Genomic DNA, 15,000 nt, shown 5'->3' on the forward strand with positions numbered 1-15,000 from the left:
TGCAGAGTCCAGAGCCACACCCTGGGCAGAGATAAGAGAGTGGTGCAGAGGAGGGGGAAGAAGTACTGGAGGAACCAGAGGAACAACAGGAGTACATGGCCTACAGAGTCAACTGACTGGGACATATGAGGTCTTGCTGAGATTAGGGAGCCTGTAGGGGTCTAACCTCGGTCCTCTGCATATGTTATGACTGAGTGCCTTAGTCTTCTTGTGGGATTCCTAACAATGGGAGCAGGGGTTGTCTCTGACTCTTTTGCCTGCTTGTGGGACCCTTTACCTTCTATTGGTTTGCCTTGTCCAGCTTTGATGTGACAGTGTATGTCTGGTTTTCTTGTAGTTTATTTTGTCATATTTTACAACAGATCTTTCCTTGAACAGTCAACTCACAAATAATGACAAGGAGACTTCTTATTAAGTATAAAATCTTGGCCTTAGCTTAGGCTTGTTCCTAATTAGCTCTTATAACTTAAATTTATCTGTTTATATTAATCTACATTTTGCCTCATGGCACAATACCTTTCCTCCGTTTCTGTACATCTGACTTCCTTCATGTCTCACTGTAAATCCCCTCTCTCAGATTCTCCCCAGAGTTCCTTACTACCTGGAATTCCCACCCATCTTTTCCTGCCTAGCTATCAGATATTCAGATATCTATTAAACGAATCAGAAGGCACCTGAGGGAGATGAGGTAAAACAGCAACACATCTTCACACAGTGTGATCAAATATCCCACAACAGTGTTTGGTTGATATTCCTGGGTGGCCTGCTCTTTTCTGAAGGGAAACAGAAGGGCGGTGGACCTGGAGAGATGGAAGGTAGGTGGGGAGAGTCTGGGGGAAGGAGAGGGTGGGCAATTTGCCATTGGCATATAATATATGAGAGAAGAATAAAGAAAAATGTCATAGAACATGTAATGAGCACATCAGAGTTACTGGCCCATCAGTTAAAAAAAAAGTACACTCTATCTTACTGGCTGGGTGCAAAATAAAATGTCAAACTGCATTTCTGAACTCCCAAAATCTATTTCAAATGACACAGCATAGAACAGAATCTCTGAGGTGAGTGCTTGCCAAAGCTAGAATGAATGCTACATCTAGTAAAACCTCAGTGCCAGGCATGAGAAACCGCCTTCAAGTTGTTTGCCAGGGGCTTCAAGAGCCTCTTCCAAATGACCTAGGCTATTTCCATCGGTTAGATTGCCTCATAGAACTTGTAGGTAAGGCCATTTTGCTAAGAACACCACATGCTTCAGACATAGGAATGGAGGAATTTACCTAGAAATGACCTGAAGACTCTTCCCAAAAAAATGAGTTCTCATAGTATGTGCAAGATTCCAAGGGAAAATAACAATAAATAATCCTACCAAGCTATATAAAGGCTATGAGCCAAAACAATGAGCTCAATGGCAAGATATCCACAAGCATGCAATGTAGCACTTCTATCTTGGTAAAAACTAACACATTTGTCTTATTGTACTTAAGGCCTGCACAGTAGGATGTAAATCAGACCCAATACTGCAAACCTAGTTAACCACTCATGTCTGAAGAGGTCATAGACCATAGGAGAACTTACCCTGGCCACTTTCTTAATCAATGTAGCTTCTAACAGTATTACAAATACTTGTAATTAAACACACATATAAGAACAGTTCTCACCCCTCATTAAAGAAGTTTCATTTTGAAGCAGATGGAGGTTACTCCAGTCATCGACAGCTGATCAAATGCAGAGAATAAGTGGCTGTGAGGTCTCTAGTTCCAGTTATTATTTCTAAAATGCAATTCCTACACCGAAGGCCAGGGAACATCACAGAAAAGGAGCAGGAGTGATTGTTAGAATCAGAGGATCAGGACACCAGCTGAGAGGATGACATGAGGGGGAAAACATATTCATTATCAATGTGACTGCAAATGGATAGGGTAAAAACCTTATAGAAATGAGTGTGACAGTTCCTCCAAATGCTGAACATACATCTACAACAACATCTACTTATACCACTATTGAGAATTTAACCTAAAGAGTCTAATCTTCCTACAGAGATACTTGCTTTTCTATGTTCATTGCTGCTCTATTTATAATCACTAGAAACTGGAAACACTTTAGATGTCCATTAACTGATGGGTGAATTGTGAAAATATGGTACATTTACAGAGTGGGTTATTACTCAACTGTTAAATGAAATTATGAAATTTTCAGGTAAATAGGTGGAGGAAGAAATGTAGGGAGGAATAACAAACACTAAAGGCATTTTGAACAAATCAGTATGGAAAAATCTGTTACAGAAACTTCCTGAAACACATGATCCAACCAAATTTGAGCCTGTAACTATAATCTGTGAGTAAACACAGACTTACAAGGCAGTTTGACATGATTATTTAGCAAAATATCAATAGTAGTTCCCCTAGTGCTTAAGGCCTCCTGAACCATGGGATTTTTGGCCACGTTGTAGTATTAGGCATGAATTCTCTCATGTTGAGAAGACTTCTAATCCAATCAGAAAGCATTGCTATTCTATACCAGTCAGGCCACTGCTGCACCCCTGAGCACATATTACTGGAAGTTCAGTAATGTAGCATGCAGTGTCCAGCTCTGGTTAATACTACTGCTATACTTTCTTTGCTAGCAGCCTGCAATGGACCTTCCAGTGCTATGAATTCAAGCTAGCAGGGTGGACTTCCCCAGTCAGTTCAAGGTTGGTTTCTCTATGTCATGTAGAATGTGGTGGCTTTAAACATTGGATCTCACTATCTAGTGATAGTGGGCAGCCAAGAATTATGACAATATCCAGTGTTGTTTTGTATACCTCTGTGGCCTCCCTGATCAATAACTGAGATTGTGTTATTTAGTAAACTCACCTAAATTCTCCAAAGCTAGATTTATGCATGTAAAAGACCATAATATGAGTATTAATGTGATAAATTATTAAGATATTCTTTGTAGAACATGTAGGTGATAAATTATTCATATTGGAAGAATATTTAATGAGGGGATAATGAAGCACGTGCTCCACAGTCCCTTACACAGACAGACTCAAGGTCTAAGGAGACCCCAGTGAATGATCACATGGTCCAGAGTTTTAAATTGTGTTCAAAGGTAAAACATGTTTAAGAGTTATTTCCAGGATCCCCCTCAATTACACTTTTCATTTGCCAGGTGAAGATAAAATGGCCAAAATCATATCTTAGATCTGGCTGGGATAAATGCTGGGTTGGACTTATTAGTATAACCCACTGTTATTCATTATACACACAGGTGCTGCCATCAAGATTCCACAGCCTTTGGCTAGTGGTGTTCAACATTATGTTTATTTGCTTCTTGACTCCTTAACTCAAAGTCACGTTGGTTTATTTCCAGACAGTTTCTGGTGTTGGAATCTGTATCTCCCCTCCCTAAATTACTGTTTATAATTCTGCTTCCAATATTAATTTCTGCCCTCACTGTTTGCTGTACCACACAGTGCACTCTGATCTCTCTAAATAAGATTGAATCCTTTGTGTTCTTCGTTTTGTGCAAAAATGCCTCATTGAATGGTACCTATTTGATTCTCAATGACTTCATATTGACTGACACCACAAACACACTCTTTCTCTCACATACAAACATTAACACATATACATACCACACAGAAGGAGGTGGAGAGGGAAAGAGAGAGAGAGAGAGAGAGAGAGAGAGAGAGAGAGAGGGAGACAGAGACAGAGACAGAGACAGAGACAGAGACAGAGAGAAATGAGAATTGTGGTAGTGGCACTGGAAGGCTATGCTCATAACTCCTGCCCCCTGGTGTTCATTTATGGCATAGTCTCCTCCTGTGGGCAGGACCTAGAATATGGCATGTGACACTTAGGAATTATGTTGTACTTTATAAGAAAGGCAAAGGGACTGCACGGGGGGAAGGGGGGACGACGACGACGAAGACGACGACGACGACTAAGTCTTGAATTAGATTGATGTTTGTTGAATTTGACTTGGAGTTCATCAATGTGAACATTGTCCCTCAGGGTCCTTTCCCACATGTGCAACACACTAATCTGGGTCTTCATTGCCTCCTGAAGCTCGCACCAGGAAGCCAGCCTTTCTCAGGCATGGAAGGCTTTCAAACTTACTGTGGGAAAGGTGAAAAGACATGTCACCTATAGATCCCCTGACGATGGGATTGAGGGAGCTGGATGGTGATGTGCCCTGAGTCACAAGTGCAGAGCTGGACACAAATGATTGGAGACTTGCAGATAAGAGATCAGATCCAGCTTCAGACTTGTTCAGGGAGTTGGCATGTTCCAGGAAGGCAACACACAGAGAAAGTGGAATCTTGGGAAATGCTTCACTCCTATGGGACAGATCTTAGTTGCATCTACTTGTTTCTCCTTTTGCAAAGAAAAGATCTGAGTTCTCTTTCAGTAGAATTATGACCCCGAGGGACAAGAGATGAGGAACTGCCCCTCAGCCTCAGAACAGCTGCTACAAACGCACAATTGCAGCATTCAGGCTGAGGCACCACCTGGACTCTGCATCCTCCTGCATCAGTGCTGTGTGGGGAGCTCACCCGAAAGGAGGGTCCTGTTCAGAGTGAAACAGCACAGTTTTCTGCGACACCATTTTTTACCTCCGTCAAAATTTCACCCAAAATATCATACAACATTGGGGGACGTTCCTAGCTCTAATACTATTTGAGACAGTGATGGGTTGAGATGAGGTAAGGTCAGATGGATGTAAGTTGTTTTTGAAAAGGTTCTAAGTTTGCTTTTTATTACTAGTCTCATTTCTCAAGCAGTCAACTTTTTGGTGACGTCTTTAAACTGCATGTTCTCTATTGTTATGTACTCATAGTGCATTGTTTCCTGCCTTCACCACACACAATGGCACACCAGTGCTGCTTTCTATTTCACTCTGGATGCAGAACTCCTACATTAGCTTTCCCCAGTCCACTTCCTTCTTATGTGGTCATATTTTTAATAAACATTTAGAACAAACTTTTATTGGAGCAGGAGTATCCCAATTTTTTAAATGCATTCCAAAACTTTGAAGTCATTACATTATACTCACTCTATTGTTATGTTCCTGTTTCTTTTCTTTTTCTACTGTGATGATTTTCCTTAAATTATTTCATGTGTGAAGGTTCTTGTTATTTTTTTTTAATGAGTCTGTGAGTGGTTCTGTGTAAATGTGTGGTATTTGTGTACAGGTTCTGAGGAGGACAGAAGAGAATATCAGGTCCCCTGGAGCTGAAGTTACAGGCAGCTTTGAGCCACCCATGTGGATGCTGGGGAGAGAACTAAGGCCTCCTTGAAGGACAAGGACCCTTATCTGCTGAGCCATCTCTCAGGCCCCAGTAAAGGGTCTTTAGTCAGAACACATACCTGTTTCCTAAATTAAACCTTTAGCTGTACTGGGCTGAGCTTGGGGAGTCTAGTTGAAGAGACAGAGGGGGAGGGGTTATATAAGCGAGGGGTTAAAGGTCATGACAGGAAAACCCACAAACACAGTTGGGAGCTCATAGACTCTAGACCAACAGCTAGGGAGCCTGCATGGGACCTACCTAGGCCCTCTACATGTGGATGATAGTTCTGTAGCTTGTTCTGTTTGATGGGCCCCTAGCAGTGGGACCAGGACCTGACCTTGATACATGAGCTGGCTTTTTCTAACCTATTCCCTGTGGTGGGAGGCCTAGCTCATGCAGTGGGGAGGACTTGGTCCTGCCTCAAATTGATAGGCCCTGCTTTGTTGACTCCCATGGGAAGTTTTTCCTTTCTGAGGAGCAGATGGGGGTGGGGGCAGTAGAAAGGACATGGGTGGAGGAGAGGAGGGGGGGGGAATGTTATGTAAAATAAGAAAAAATTAACAATAAAAAAACTCAAAACAACACCTTTAGCTGTTGCTTCTCACATCCTTTTCTTGGGCATTTTGATGGCATTGTGTAGAAATATGGTAACTATGCAGTGTTCTGATTTCTATGTCCCTGCTACTTGTTTTGAAATGTGTAAAGATGCTGTGATTTTCTCACTCTAAAATATCTTATTCTCCCATTTCAGTTCATAACTTTATATTCTTCTTTTCTAAAAACTCGTGAGTTTCTACTTAGAAAGCATCGAGCTTCCTTTGTGCATGATGAAAGCCTTGGATTCACACTCAGAAGTCAACAAAGACAGGAGGAAGTCTACTGCAGCTGTGAACTTGTTAGTTCTCAAATGGGCCTCTAGAGGACGCTCCTTTCTAAAAGGTAAGTGGTGTTTTCACAGATTAGAATAAATTCACAGAAACCTTCCTTTTCCCCCTACCCTGCCATGCCTCTCTCTGCTTAGAGCCTCTCCTGTCCCTTTTGACATTACATTACCTGTGTTCTACTACCCTATGGCTTTCTCCTAAGCTCTTTCTTCTTTGCAGGGAAGGGGAATTTAATGGGTTATGAGAGGAGTTGTAGAGGAAGCAGGGTGGTAGTGATGGATATGATCTGAATACATTATGTACATGTCCTGATGGTATGTAAAAGGTATCTAAAACTCCTTAAGTTCAGAGCAACCTCTGCCTACCTCTCCCAGTCTTCACGCTGTTCATGTTTCATTTTTAGTCTCATTTCTCAAGCAGTTGTCTTTGTAGTGAAAACTTTGAAATGCATTCCTCTACTGTTATGAACTCAAGTGCATTGTTCCAAGCAGTCACCATGTGCAGTAGCACATCACCGCTGCTGCCCCTGCCGCTCTGGAACACAGGACTCCTATATTGGTTTTCCCCATTGCATTTCCTTCTTATGCTGTCATTGAAAGTTTTCTGTACCCTGATTGTGGGTTTCTCCGGTGATGCAATAAATCATATCAGGCCAAGTTAATAAGACCAGGTTTAATGTGAGCAAAGCAACTCCTGGGTGACTCTTGGAAAGGAAGCAGGAGAGAAATCACATTGCAGGTCTAGAGACCATGTCGTAAGTACCCTGTAGATGTGGTCTTGAGCATCTCTAGGAGAGGAGCCGACCCTTGGTGGGCTTTCTGAGGGGCAGGATCTGGAATTGGAGGAATGGAGCCTGAGCAGAGATTCCCAACAGTAATATTTAAAACAATATTTGGAACAAATCTTTACTGGTGCAGGAGTATCCCAATTTTTAAAATGATTCTAAAACTATTAAACCTATTAAAACTATTAAACATCTATACTTACTCTATCGTTATGATGCTGTTTGTTTTGCTACTCCCGTGATTTCACTTAAACTATTTCATGGGTGATAATTCTTCTTATTTTTCAATGTCTATATAAATGTATGGTACCTGTGTACAGGTTCTCAGGAGGACAGAAGTGATTGTCAGGTCCCAGGAGCTGGAGCTATAGACAGCTGTGAGCCACCTAAAGTAGATGCTGGGGAGGGAACTAAGGCCTCTTGGAAGGACAAGGACCCTTATCTGCTAAGCCATTTCTCAGGCCTCAGTAAAGGGTCTTTAGTCAGAACATGCATCTGTTTCCTGAGTTAAACCTTTAGCTGTTGCTTCTCTGAGTGTGTTTGGCTCTGTGTGTGGCTGAGGCTTTTTCTGCTTGGGAGGGGCTGGTCCTCTCCTGCTTCCTGGATCCCTAACCCCACATAACCCCAGAGTCATCTCAAAATGCCCTGCCCCCCACTGTGTTCCTCCCAGACTCTCAGCCAGGTCTGGTTTGGGAGGAGCTGCAGGCTCAGAGGGCTGGGAGGGAACTCTGCAGTGTCTGGCCTGGCAGGGTTCCTGGGTGGAGCTGACTGGTTGCAGGAGGAGGGACATTCAACAGCCATCCTGACACCACAGCCCAGGCCTTGGTTCCTTGCTTCTGTCTCCAGCAGCCACACAAGCACCATGGAGAGGCTGCTGTGCTCTCTGCTGGGGCTGCTGTGCACCCAGGTTTGCTGTGAGTCTGGCTGTCCACATTCAGGGACAGAGAGGATTCTGTCAGCACATGGAGGGTGGGGAAGCAGCTCAGGAGTCCTGCAGAGCTCCCACCTTCTCAGAGGACATGGGGTGTGTTCAGGGTTCTGTGGATGCTCAGTGAAACCATCTGTGTCTCTTTCTCTGTTTCTAACCAGGGGTGAAAGGTGAACAAGTGAAGCAGAGTCCTGTGTCCTTGGTTCTGCAGGAGGGAGAGCGTGCAGAGCTGCAGTGCAATTTTTCCACAGTTTTGACCAGTGTGCAGTGGTTTCACCAAAGTCCTGGGGGACATCTGAAGAGCCTGCTTTCTAATCCTTCTGGAACAAAGAAGAGTGGAAGACTGACGTCTACGACAGTCACTCAGGAACGTCACAGCTCTCTGTACATTTCCTCCTCCCGGACCACAGACTCAGGCACTTATTTCTGTGCTATGAGTGCACAGTGCTCCCCACACACCTGCAGCCAGTACACAAACCTTCAGCGGGGTGGGTGTGTCTCTTCCCTATCATGAGACATCAAATTCTCACCATAGAATATCTGCTTGATTTAATATCCGTTTTCTGTATAGAAAGAGTTTTAACTTCTGGTAAGCTTTTGCCTATGTAGGTTAAGGATTTGGGTCTTTAAATTCTCAATATATTCTCCCTCCTGAATCATAAATATCCATCTTAGAACTAATTGAGGACTTATAAGTAACATTTTACAGATTAGTATATTGTATTTATGTGTTTTGGAATAAATATGATTATACACATATGTGAAACAATGATTAATGAAAGAAAAAGCCATAAAGTTGAAAGAGAGCAAGGAGGGAACACAGGAAGTTTTGGAGGGAGGGATTGACATGATTATATTATAATCTCAAAAATAAAGAAATGATAAAAAATGAGTGAAAGAAAACGAAAGTTTATAATTTAATAATCACCATGTATACAATTAGTCTATATAAGAGGTCAATAAATTTGACATGAAATCCAAACATTTGCTTATTTTATAAACTTTATTGTAAATAACAATCACTGTCATCTCCTTTTGTCTTATGACTGGCTTCTCTCATTCTCCAGAATGAGGTAGTTTTGGCTCAATAGAAAGATAGGGAACCATGGGGACACATGGAGAAAAGTCTGGAAGGGGAAGAGAGAAACTAGGCTATAGCTGACCTCAACAAAGACACATTCACATTCCATGTCAAAAACATTGGCTCCAGAGGAAGATTCAGTGCATTTCGTTCTTCAAGGCGTGGTCTTTAAGCTCAGGAAACTGTTGAGTGAAGACCTTATTTGTCGACAGAGGGGCAGTGCTGCTTCAGAGCAGGTGAAGGTTGTGGCTCTTCCACACACTGCTCAATGAGCTAGAGATGATTATTTAAAATAACAAAACCATTATCTCCTCCGTCCTTAAGTTTAACTAGAGAAGAAAACATGCATCTGTCTAGCCTTTTACCTATATTATATCTGAATATCCAGGGTCCATAGTGAGGACAAATAGGAATTTGCAAGTGAACACTATGAAGATATACGCTATCCTTCATGGCTGGGGCCACATCACTTTCTCTAATGTACATTTCTAAGGTTGTCACCCACACTTGGTCTGATCTTTAGTCACCCTGATATGACCTGTGCCTAGAATTATGTTATATATCCTTTCGACTGGGAAATCTACTCATGGTTTGAAGCCAGCTCAGTCTTCTCCATCAGGATCTTCTCTGAATGGAACAGGAAGCAGTGTCCACACCCTTCCTTCATCATCCTGTCTAGACTCACAGGTATCTTCAGTAGGCTTCAGTTTTCTGTTCCTGAGTGCTGAGACAAGAATGAAGATAGAATAGTGTGTGTCATGAAAGACACCAGAGCACTCCCATATAGTAGGTGATTAGGCACTCAGAAAATACACAGGACTTCTTTCTCATCCTGTTTAACTTTTTCAGTTTTCAAGTCCCTATTTTCAGTCATATGATATTTTAAATCTAGTGAAAACTTTAGAAATAAGAAGTCCATTTGTTTTAAACCACCTAGTCCTCCTGGTACTATCAGAGAAATGCAGATTTTGGACTTTGCCCAGCTGGTTTTCAGTCTTGCTTTGGTCCAGCATTTCCTTACTGTGCTCCCTTTCCTCCCTTTTGGAACAGTAATGTATATTCTGTGCTGTTGTATGTTAGAAGTTGCAAGTTAACCCCCAGGAAAATGGGATTAATCCACAGAGTCTATGTAATGAGCAAAGGAATTTATTTGGGGGTTAACTCACAACCAAGGGAGACTTATCATAGGGTCCATGAAAGTTGAACTATGACCCACGCTGATTTGCCTGGTCCAAGGTCTCAGCATCCAAATCCACAAGGTAGGAGAGAGAGAGAGGAGAGAGAGAGAGAGAGAGAGAGAGAGAGAGAGAGAGAGAGAGAGAGAATATTCATCCATCCCAGGTCTTAATGGTCCCTCCACAGCCACTCCTGGGGCATGTATGTCAAGGTCATAGGCAGGTGTAAGAGCTGTCTGTTACCTCACTAGGGGTGACACTTCAGGACATGGTTCAAACAGCCACTTATTACAGTGTACTTTTATACATGAATGTAACCAAGACAGCAATGATTCAAAGAAGGATGTTTGAGTGAAAAACAAACAAAAAAAGATTAGGAAAACATGAAAATAATAAGTGCCAGAAAGCACATACTAAATATTAACAGAGAAGCCCTGTCCCTGAACTTTTTCAGGACAGGCCAACTTTAACAACCTGGCACAAACTATAGATCATATCTGGGAAAGCACAATAGCAAAGCAGAAGACCGTATCCAGATTGAGGGTACACTGACCAGATTGGTTTCTATAGCTATGTTCTGACATTCAACAGTAATAAACATGTCTTATAAATTGATGTAAATGTTTGCCATATGTAGTCAGAACGCTTCTTCAGTCCCTCTGGGCCCCTTGCAGACCCACAGTCATTTACAAAATAATCACTCAGAGGCGTAGTATTATTTATAACTGCTTGGCCATTAGCTCAGGCTTATTACTGACTAGATCTTGCACTTAAATTCACCCATAATTCTTCTCTATGTTTAGACACATGGCTTGGTACCTTTTCTCAGTTCTGCTTTGTCATCTTGCTTCCTCTGTGTCTCACTGGCAGCTGCTGACTCAGCCCTTCCTCTTCCTGTCTCTTTCCTGGATTTCCTGCCTGGCTATAACCTGACTCGACATAGGGCAGAGCAGTGTCTTTATTAACCAATCATAGCAAGACCTATTCACAGGGTACAGAAAGACATCCTACAGCAGGCACAGGAGGTACAAAATCATGTCCAAGACCAATCCAGGTAACACAGTGCACATAAGGTAAAAGGTCCTCTGTCTTGTTTCCTGGAGCTTCTCTTATAGTTACCCAAGACATTGTTCACCACGCATCATTATTTCGACCATTATAGTGGTTTGAAAGAAAATGTCCCCCAAAGGGAGTGGCACTATTAGACAGTTTGGCTTTGTTGGAGGAAGTGTTTCACTGTGTGGGTGGGTTTGATGTCTCTGTGGTTCAAGATACTCCCAGTGTCATGGACCATTTTCAGGTTGCCTTCTGATCAAGATGCAGCCAGCACCATGTCTACCTACTATTGTGAGATATCCACTGGAGTCTGCTAAAGGAATATTATGGAATTTATTAGGATATAATCTGAGGAAATACACTCACAAATACAGAACTGAGTAGACAGCTAAAGTCATGCTCTTTTCTCACCTGGAGTGAATCTGCCTTGCAGTTCTATCATACCAGGAAGCAGGAAGCAGGGAGAAGGGACCTCATGACCCCTCTCCTTTTCCTTTTAAGAGGTCATGTACAATGGCAGGAAACATCACCTTCTTTGGGCCTCATAGCCCAAGGTTATGGGCCGAGCAAATACCAACCACTACAGCCCACATACTGCACTGCTCCCCACAATGATGATAATTGACTTAACCTTTAAAATTGTAAGTGAGCCACACCAATTAAAGGTTTCTTTATAAGAGTTGCTGTGGTCATGGTGTAACTTCACAGCAGTAGACCAGTGACAAAGATCCAATCCTACCAGTATACTTAATCCTCATTTTCCTGAATGAATGATCTCTTTTGTTGATTCCTAAAATATTAGGCTTTATTTTTTAAAGATTTGACTTTTATTTACATATGTGTGTGCTCGTCCATGTGAGTCTACACAAACTTGTGTGTACACATGGGTACACACACCTGTGTGCATACGAAGGCCAGAAGACGGTGTCTAATCAATCAAGGCGGGAGTTGCAAATTTTGCTGGGAGCTCAGTTTATTAAAACAGGTTCTGAACTTCCATCTTTATGCTTAGCAGCAAGTACCTTTAACTGACAAGTCACTTCTCCACCAACCTTAAGATTTATCTTCACTAGGAAGTATTGTTTGCCAATTAAAATCAAGGAAAGACAAGGCAGCACTTAGCATGAGAATAACTGGCCAGAGCAGCACTCAAACCCAATGTGCTCCAAAGCCTCACCACAGAGGCTGTGGCCATGCAGCATGGAGAGCATCTACCTGCTCTGTGGAGAACTAGAGAAGGGCACAACCCTTCCATCCTGAGCTCCCCAGGCTGCTGTGGCTCCCATGGTCTCCTGCTCATCCACAGAGACTGCAGTCCAGGGCATGTGCTGCCTCTCAGCACTCAGCAGTGAGGTGGGCAGAGGTGTACATCTCAGATACCAGAAGCTTGTCCCCAATATACATGTTGATCAGTTATTTAAATTCATAGTGAGACCTGGAGCTCTTTCAGAGACCTTGTTTGTACTTTCTCTTCTGATTGCCTATTGGTTCATTTCATCCATTGGGATAATGAGAGCAAGTGAATAATTAAGAACTACAGTCTAGGCTTTTTGGAGCCCACTACCTATGATGGAAAACCTCACATAGTCTTGAGACAGTGCAAGAGCCTTGGACCTGCCTCTACTAAATGTACCTCCCCATGGGAGGCCTTACATTCTTGTAGGAGGGAATGGGGAATGGGTTGGGAGGGGGAAGTTGGAGGGGCAGGAGGAGGGAAGAGGAGGACCTTTGATTGGTATGTAAAATGAATAAAATATTTTCTTAATAAAAAAAAGGGCTGCAGACTAAATGATAATAAAGCAGTACCCAAAATCTAAACACCAATTTTATGTGGCATTAACATACTCCTAAGTTCCTTCAGGTTATATATATCACGTACACATAATAGGCTGGGTCACAGAGAAACACAGCAAGATTATCATGAGATCATTTTGTACATGAGAAAAAAATACCCAGAATTTAACAAGTGAGACTGAATACTTCAGGGCAATAGTATAGAAGCTTCTAGGACTTCTAATAAGCAGAGTTCTTGTTTTGGAGAGAATAGGACATTGTCTGAATAAAACTTGTGATTAGACTTTTACAAACTAATCAGGTTTTGTAAAAGTGAGTTTTCAGATTAGTATGAATCCCCACTCTCTGTCTGTCTGTCCGTCTGTCTGTCTGTCTCTCTCTCTCTGTGTGTGTGTGTGTAATCCAATGGTTAACCTTCCTCTATTGCTCTCCACATTTATTTATTCATGTACTTGTATTTATGTATGTATGTATGTATGTATGTATGTATGTATGTATGTATGTATGTAGTAGAGGTTCTCACTGTCACTGAAGTTCACCAATTGCACTACACTGTCTGACTAGTGAGACCCCAGGATTCCTCTGTCTCTACTTCCCAGAGCTCTGACTGCAGGTGCACCCACATCAACTGGATTCTTAAGTGGCTGCTGGAGATCAACACATGTGTCCTCATGATTTACAGCAGGCAAGGGACACACTGAGCCTCTCTTTAGTCTGTAAGAACTATGAATTTATTCATGTTACAGTTTCACAGACCATAAACAGGTATCTTCTAGCATTCTGATGCACTGTCCTTTACCATGTGATTTAAAAGTAGCTCTGTTAATTGCTGAACTTATGGACCCTAGCAGTAAAGGAGAAAGATTATTTCAGATGCCAGTGTTTCACAGGGAAATTCACAGACCTGTGAGGATGTTTTGTTTTTTTTTTTTTTTAAAGTAAGCTTTATTAGAAAGTAGATGTAGAGAAGTAAACATAAGACAATGGTCTGTAAGTGCATTAAAGACTGCACATGGCTCATGATGAATCTGACTTTGGAGCACCCAAATTATCCCTCTAAATAACAACCATGAGTTCAAAGCAGCTTTATGCTCAGCAGGGACGGGTTTTCCCATTCTCCCTTTTAAGTGCTGCCTCTTTTAACTACCAAGAAAGACAGGAAGCAAATAAAAGTCTGTGGTGAGCTACACTGTTTCTCTCTGTACAAGGAACTTGTGGCCTGTGATCATACAAAGCCCCATTTCCTGCTTGAGGCGATGTAGGAAACACAGTCAGTACACGTGCAGGGTCAGGCACTGAGACACTCAACACTGATCTAAGGCAGAGGAGACAACTCACAGAGAGGGACATGGGCCACATGTCTCTCCGCAGCCTGCTCTGTGTGCTGGTGGCCTTGGCCTTCTCTGGTATGGATTACTCACATATAGCTAAGTACATGCAGGAAGCATTGCTCTAGGCATGTAGCAGTTCACAGGGACATGATGAGGAACAGGGATTAGAGAGAAGCAAGCAGAATATGTCTTCAGTTAGGTTTGTCTTGGGCCTTAAGTTACAGAATACCAAGAGTGTTTTATTCGCACTATCACAGAATAAGCTTTTTTCTTTCTTTTGATTTTTCTGCAGGATCCAATTTGGGCCAGAAAGTGACTCAGGTCCGATCAACCGCAAGCACACAGGAGGGTGAAGAGGTCACCCTGGACTGTTCATATGAGACAAGTCAAAACTTATACCATCTTTTTTGGTACAAGCAGCTTCTTAGTGGAGAGATGATTTTTCTTATTCGCCAAATTTCTTCTTCTACTCGTACTGAGAAGAGCAGTGGCTACTCTGTTGTCTTCCAGAAATCATCCAAGTCCATCAGACTTGTTATTTCAGCCTCACAGCTAGAAGATTCAGTGAAGTATTACTGTGCGCTCTGGGAACCCACTCACAGTGTTTGAAATGATAGCACAAGCTGAACAAAAACTGGAGCTCCTTAAGCACAGCCTCTCTCTGGGAGCCCAGATGAGAAGCACACCTGCACATC

Source organism: Peromyscus maniculatus, chromosome 9 (genome assembly GCF_049852395.1).
Source record: "Peromyscus maniculatus bairdii isolate BWxNUB_F1_BW_parent chromosome 9, HU_Pman_BW_mat_3.1, whole genome shotgun sequence".
Taxonomy (NCBI): domain Eukaryota; kingdom Metazoa; phylum Chordata; class Mammalia; order Rodentia; family Cricetidae; genus Peromyscus; species Peromyscus maniculatus.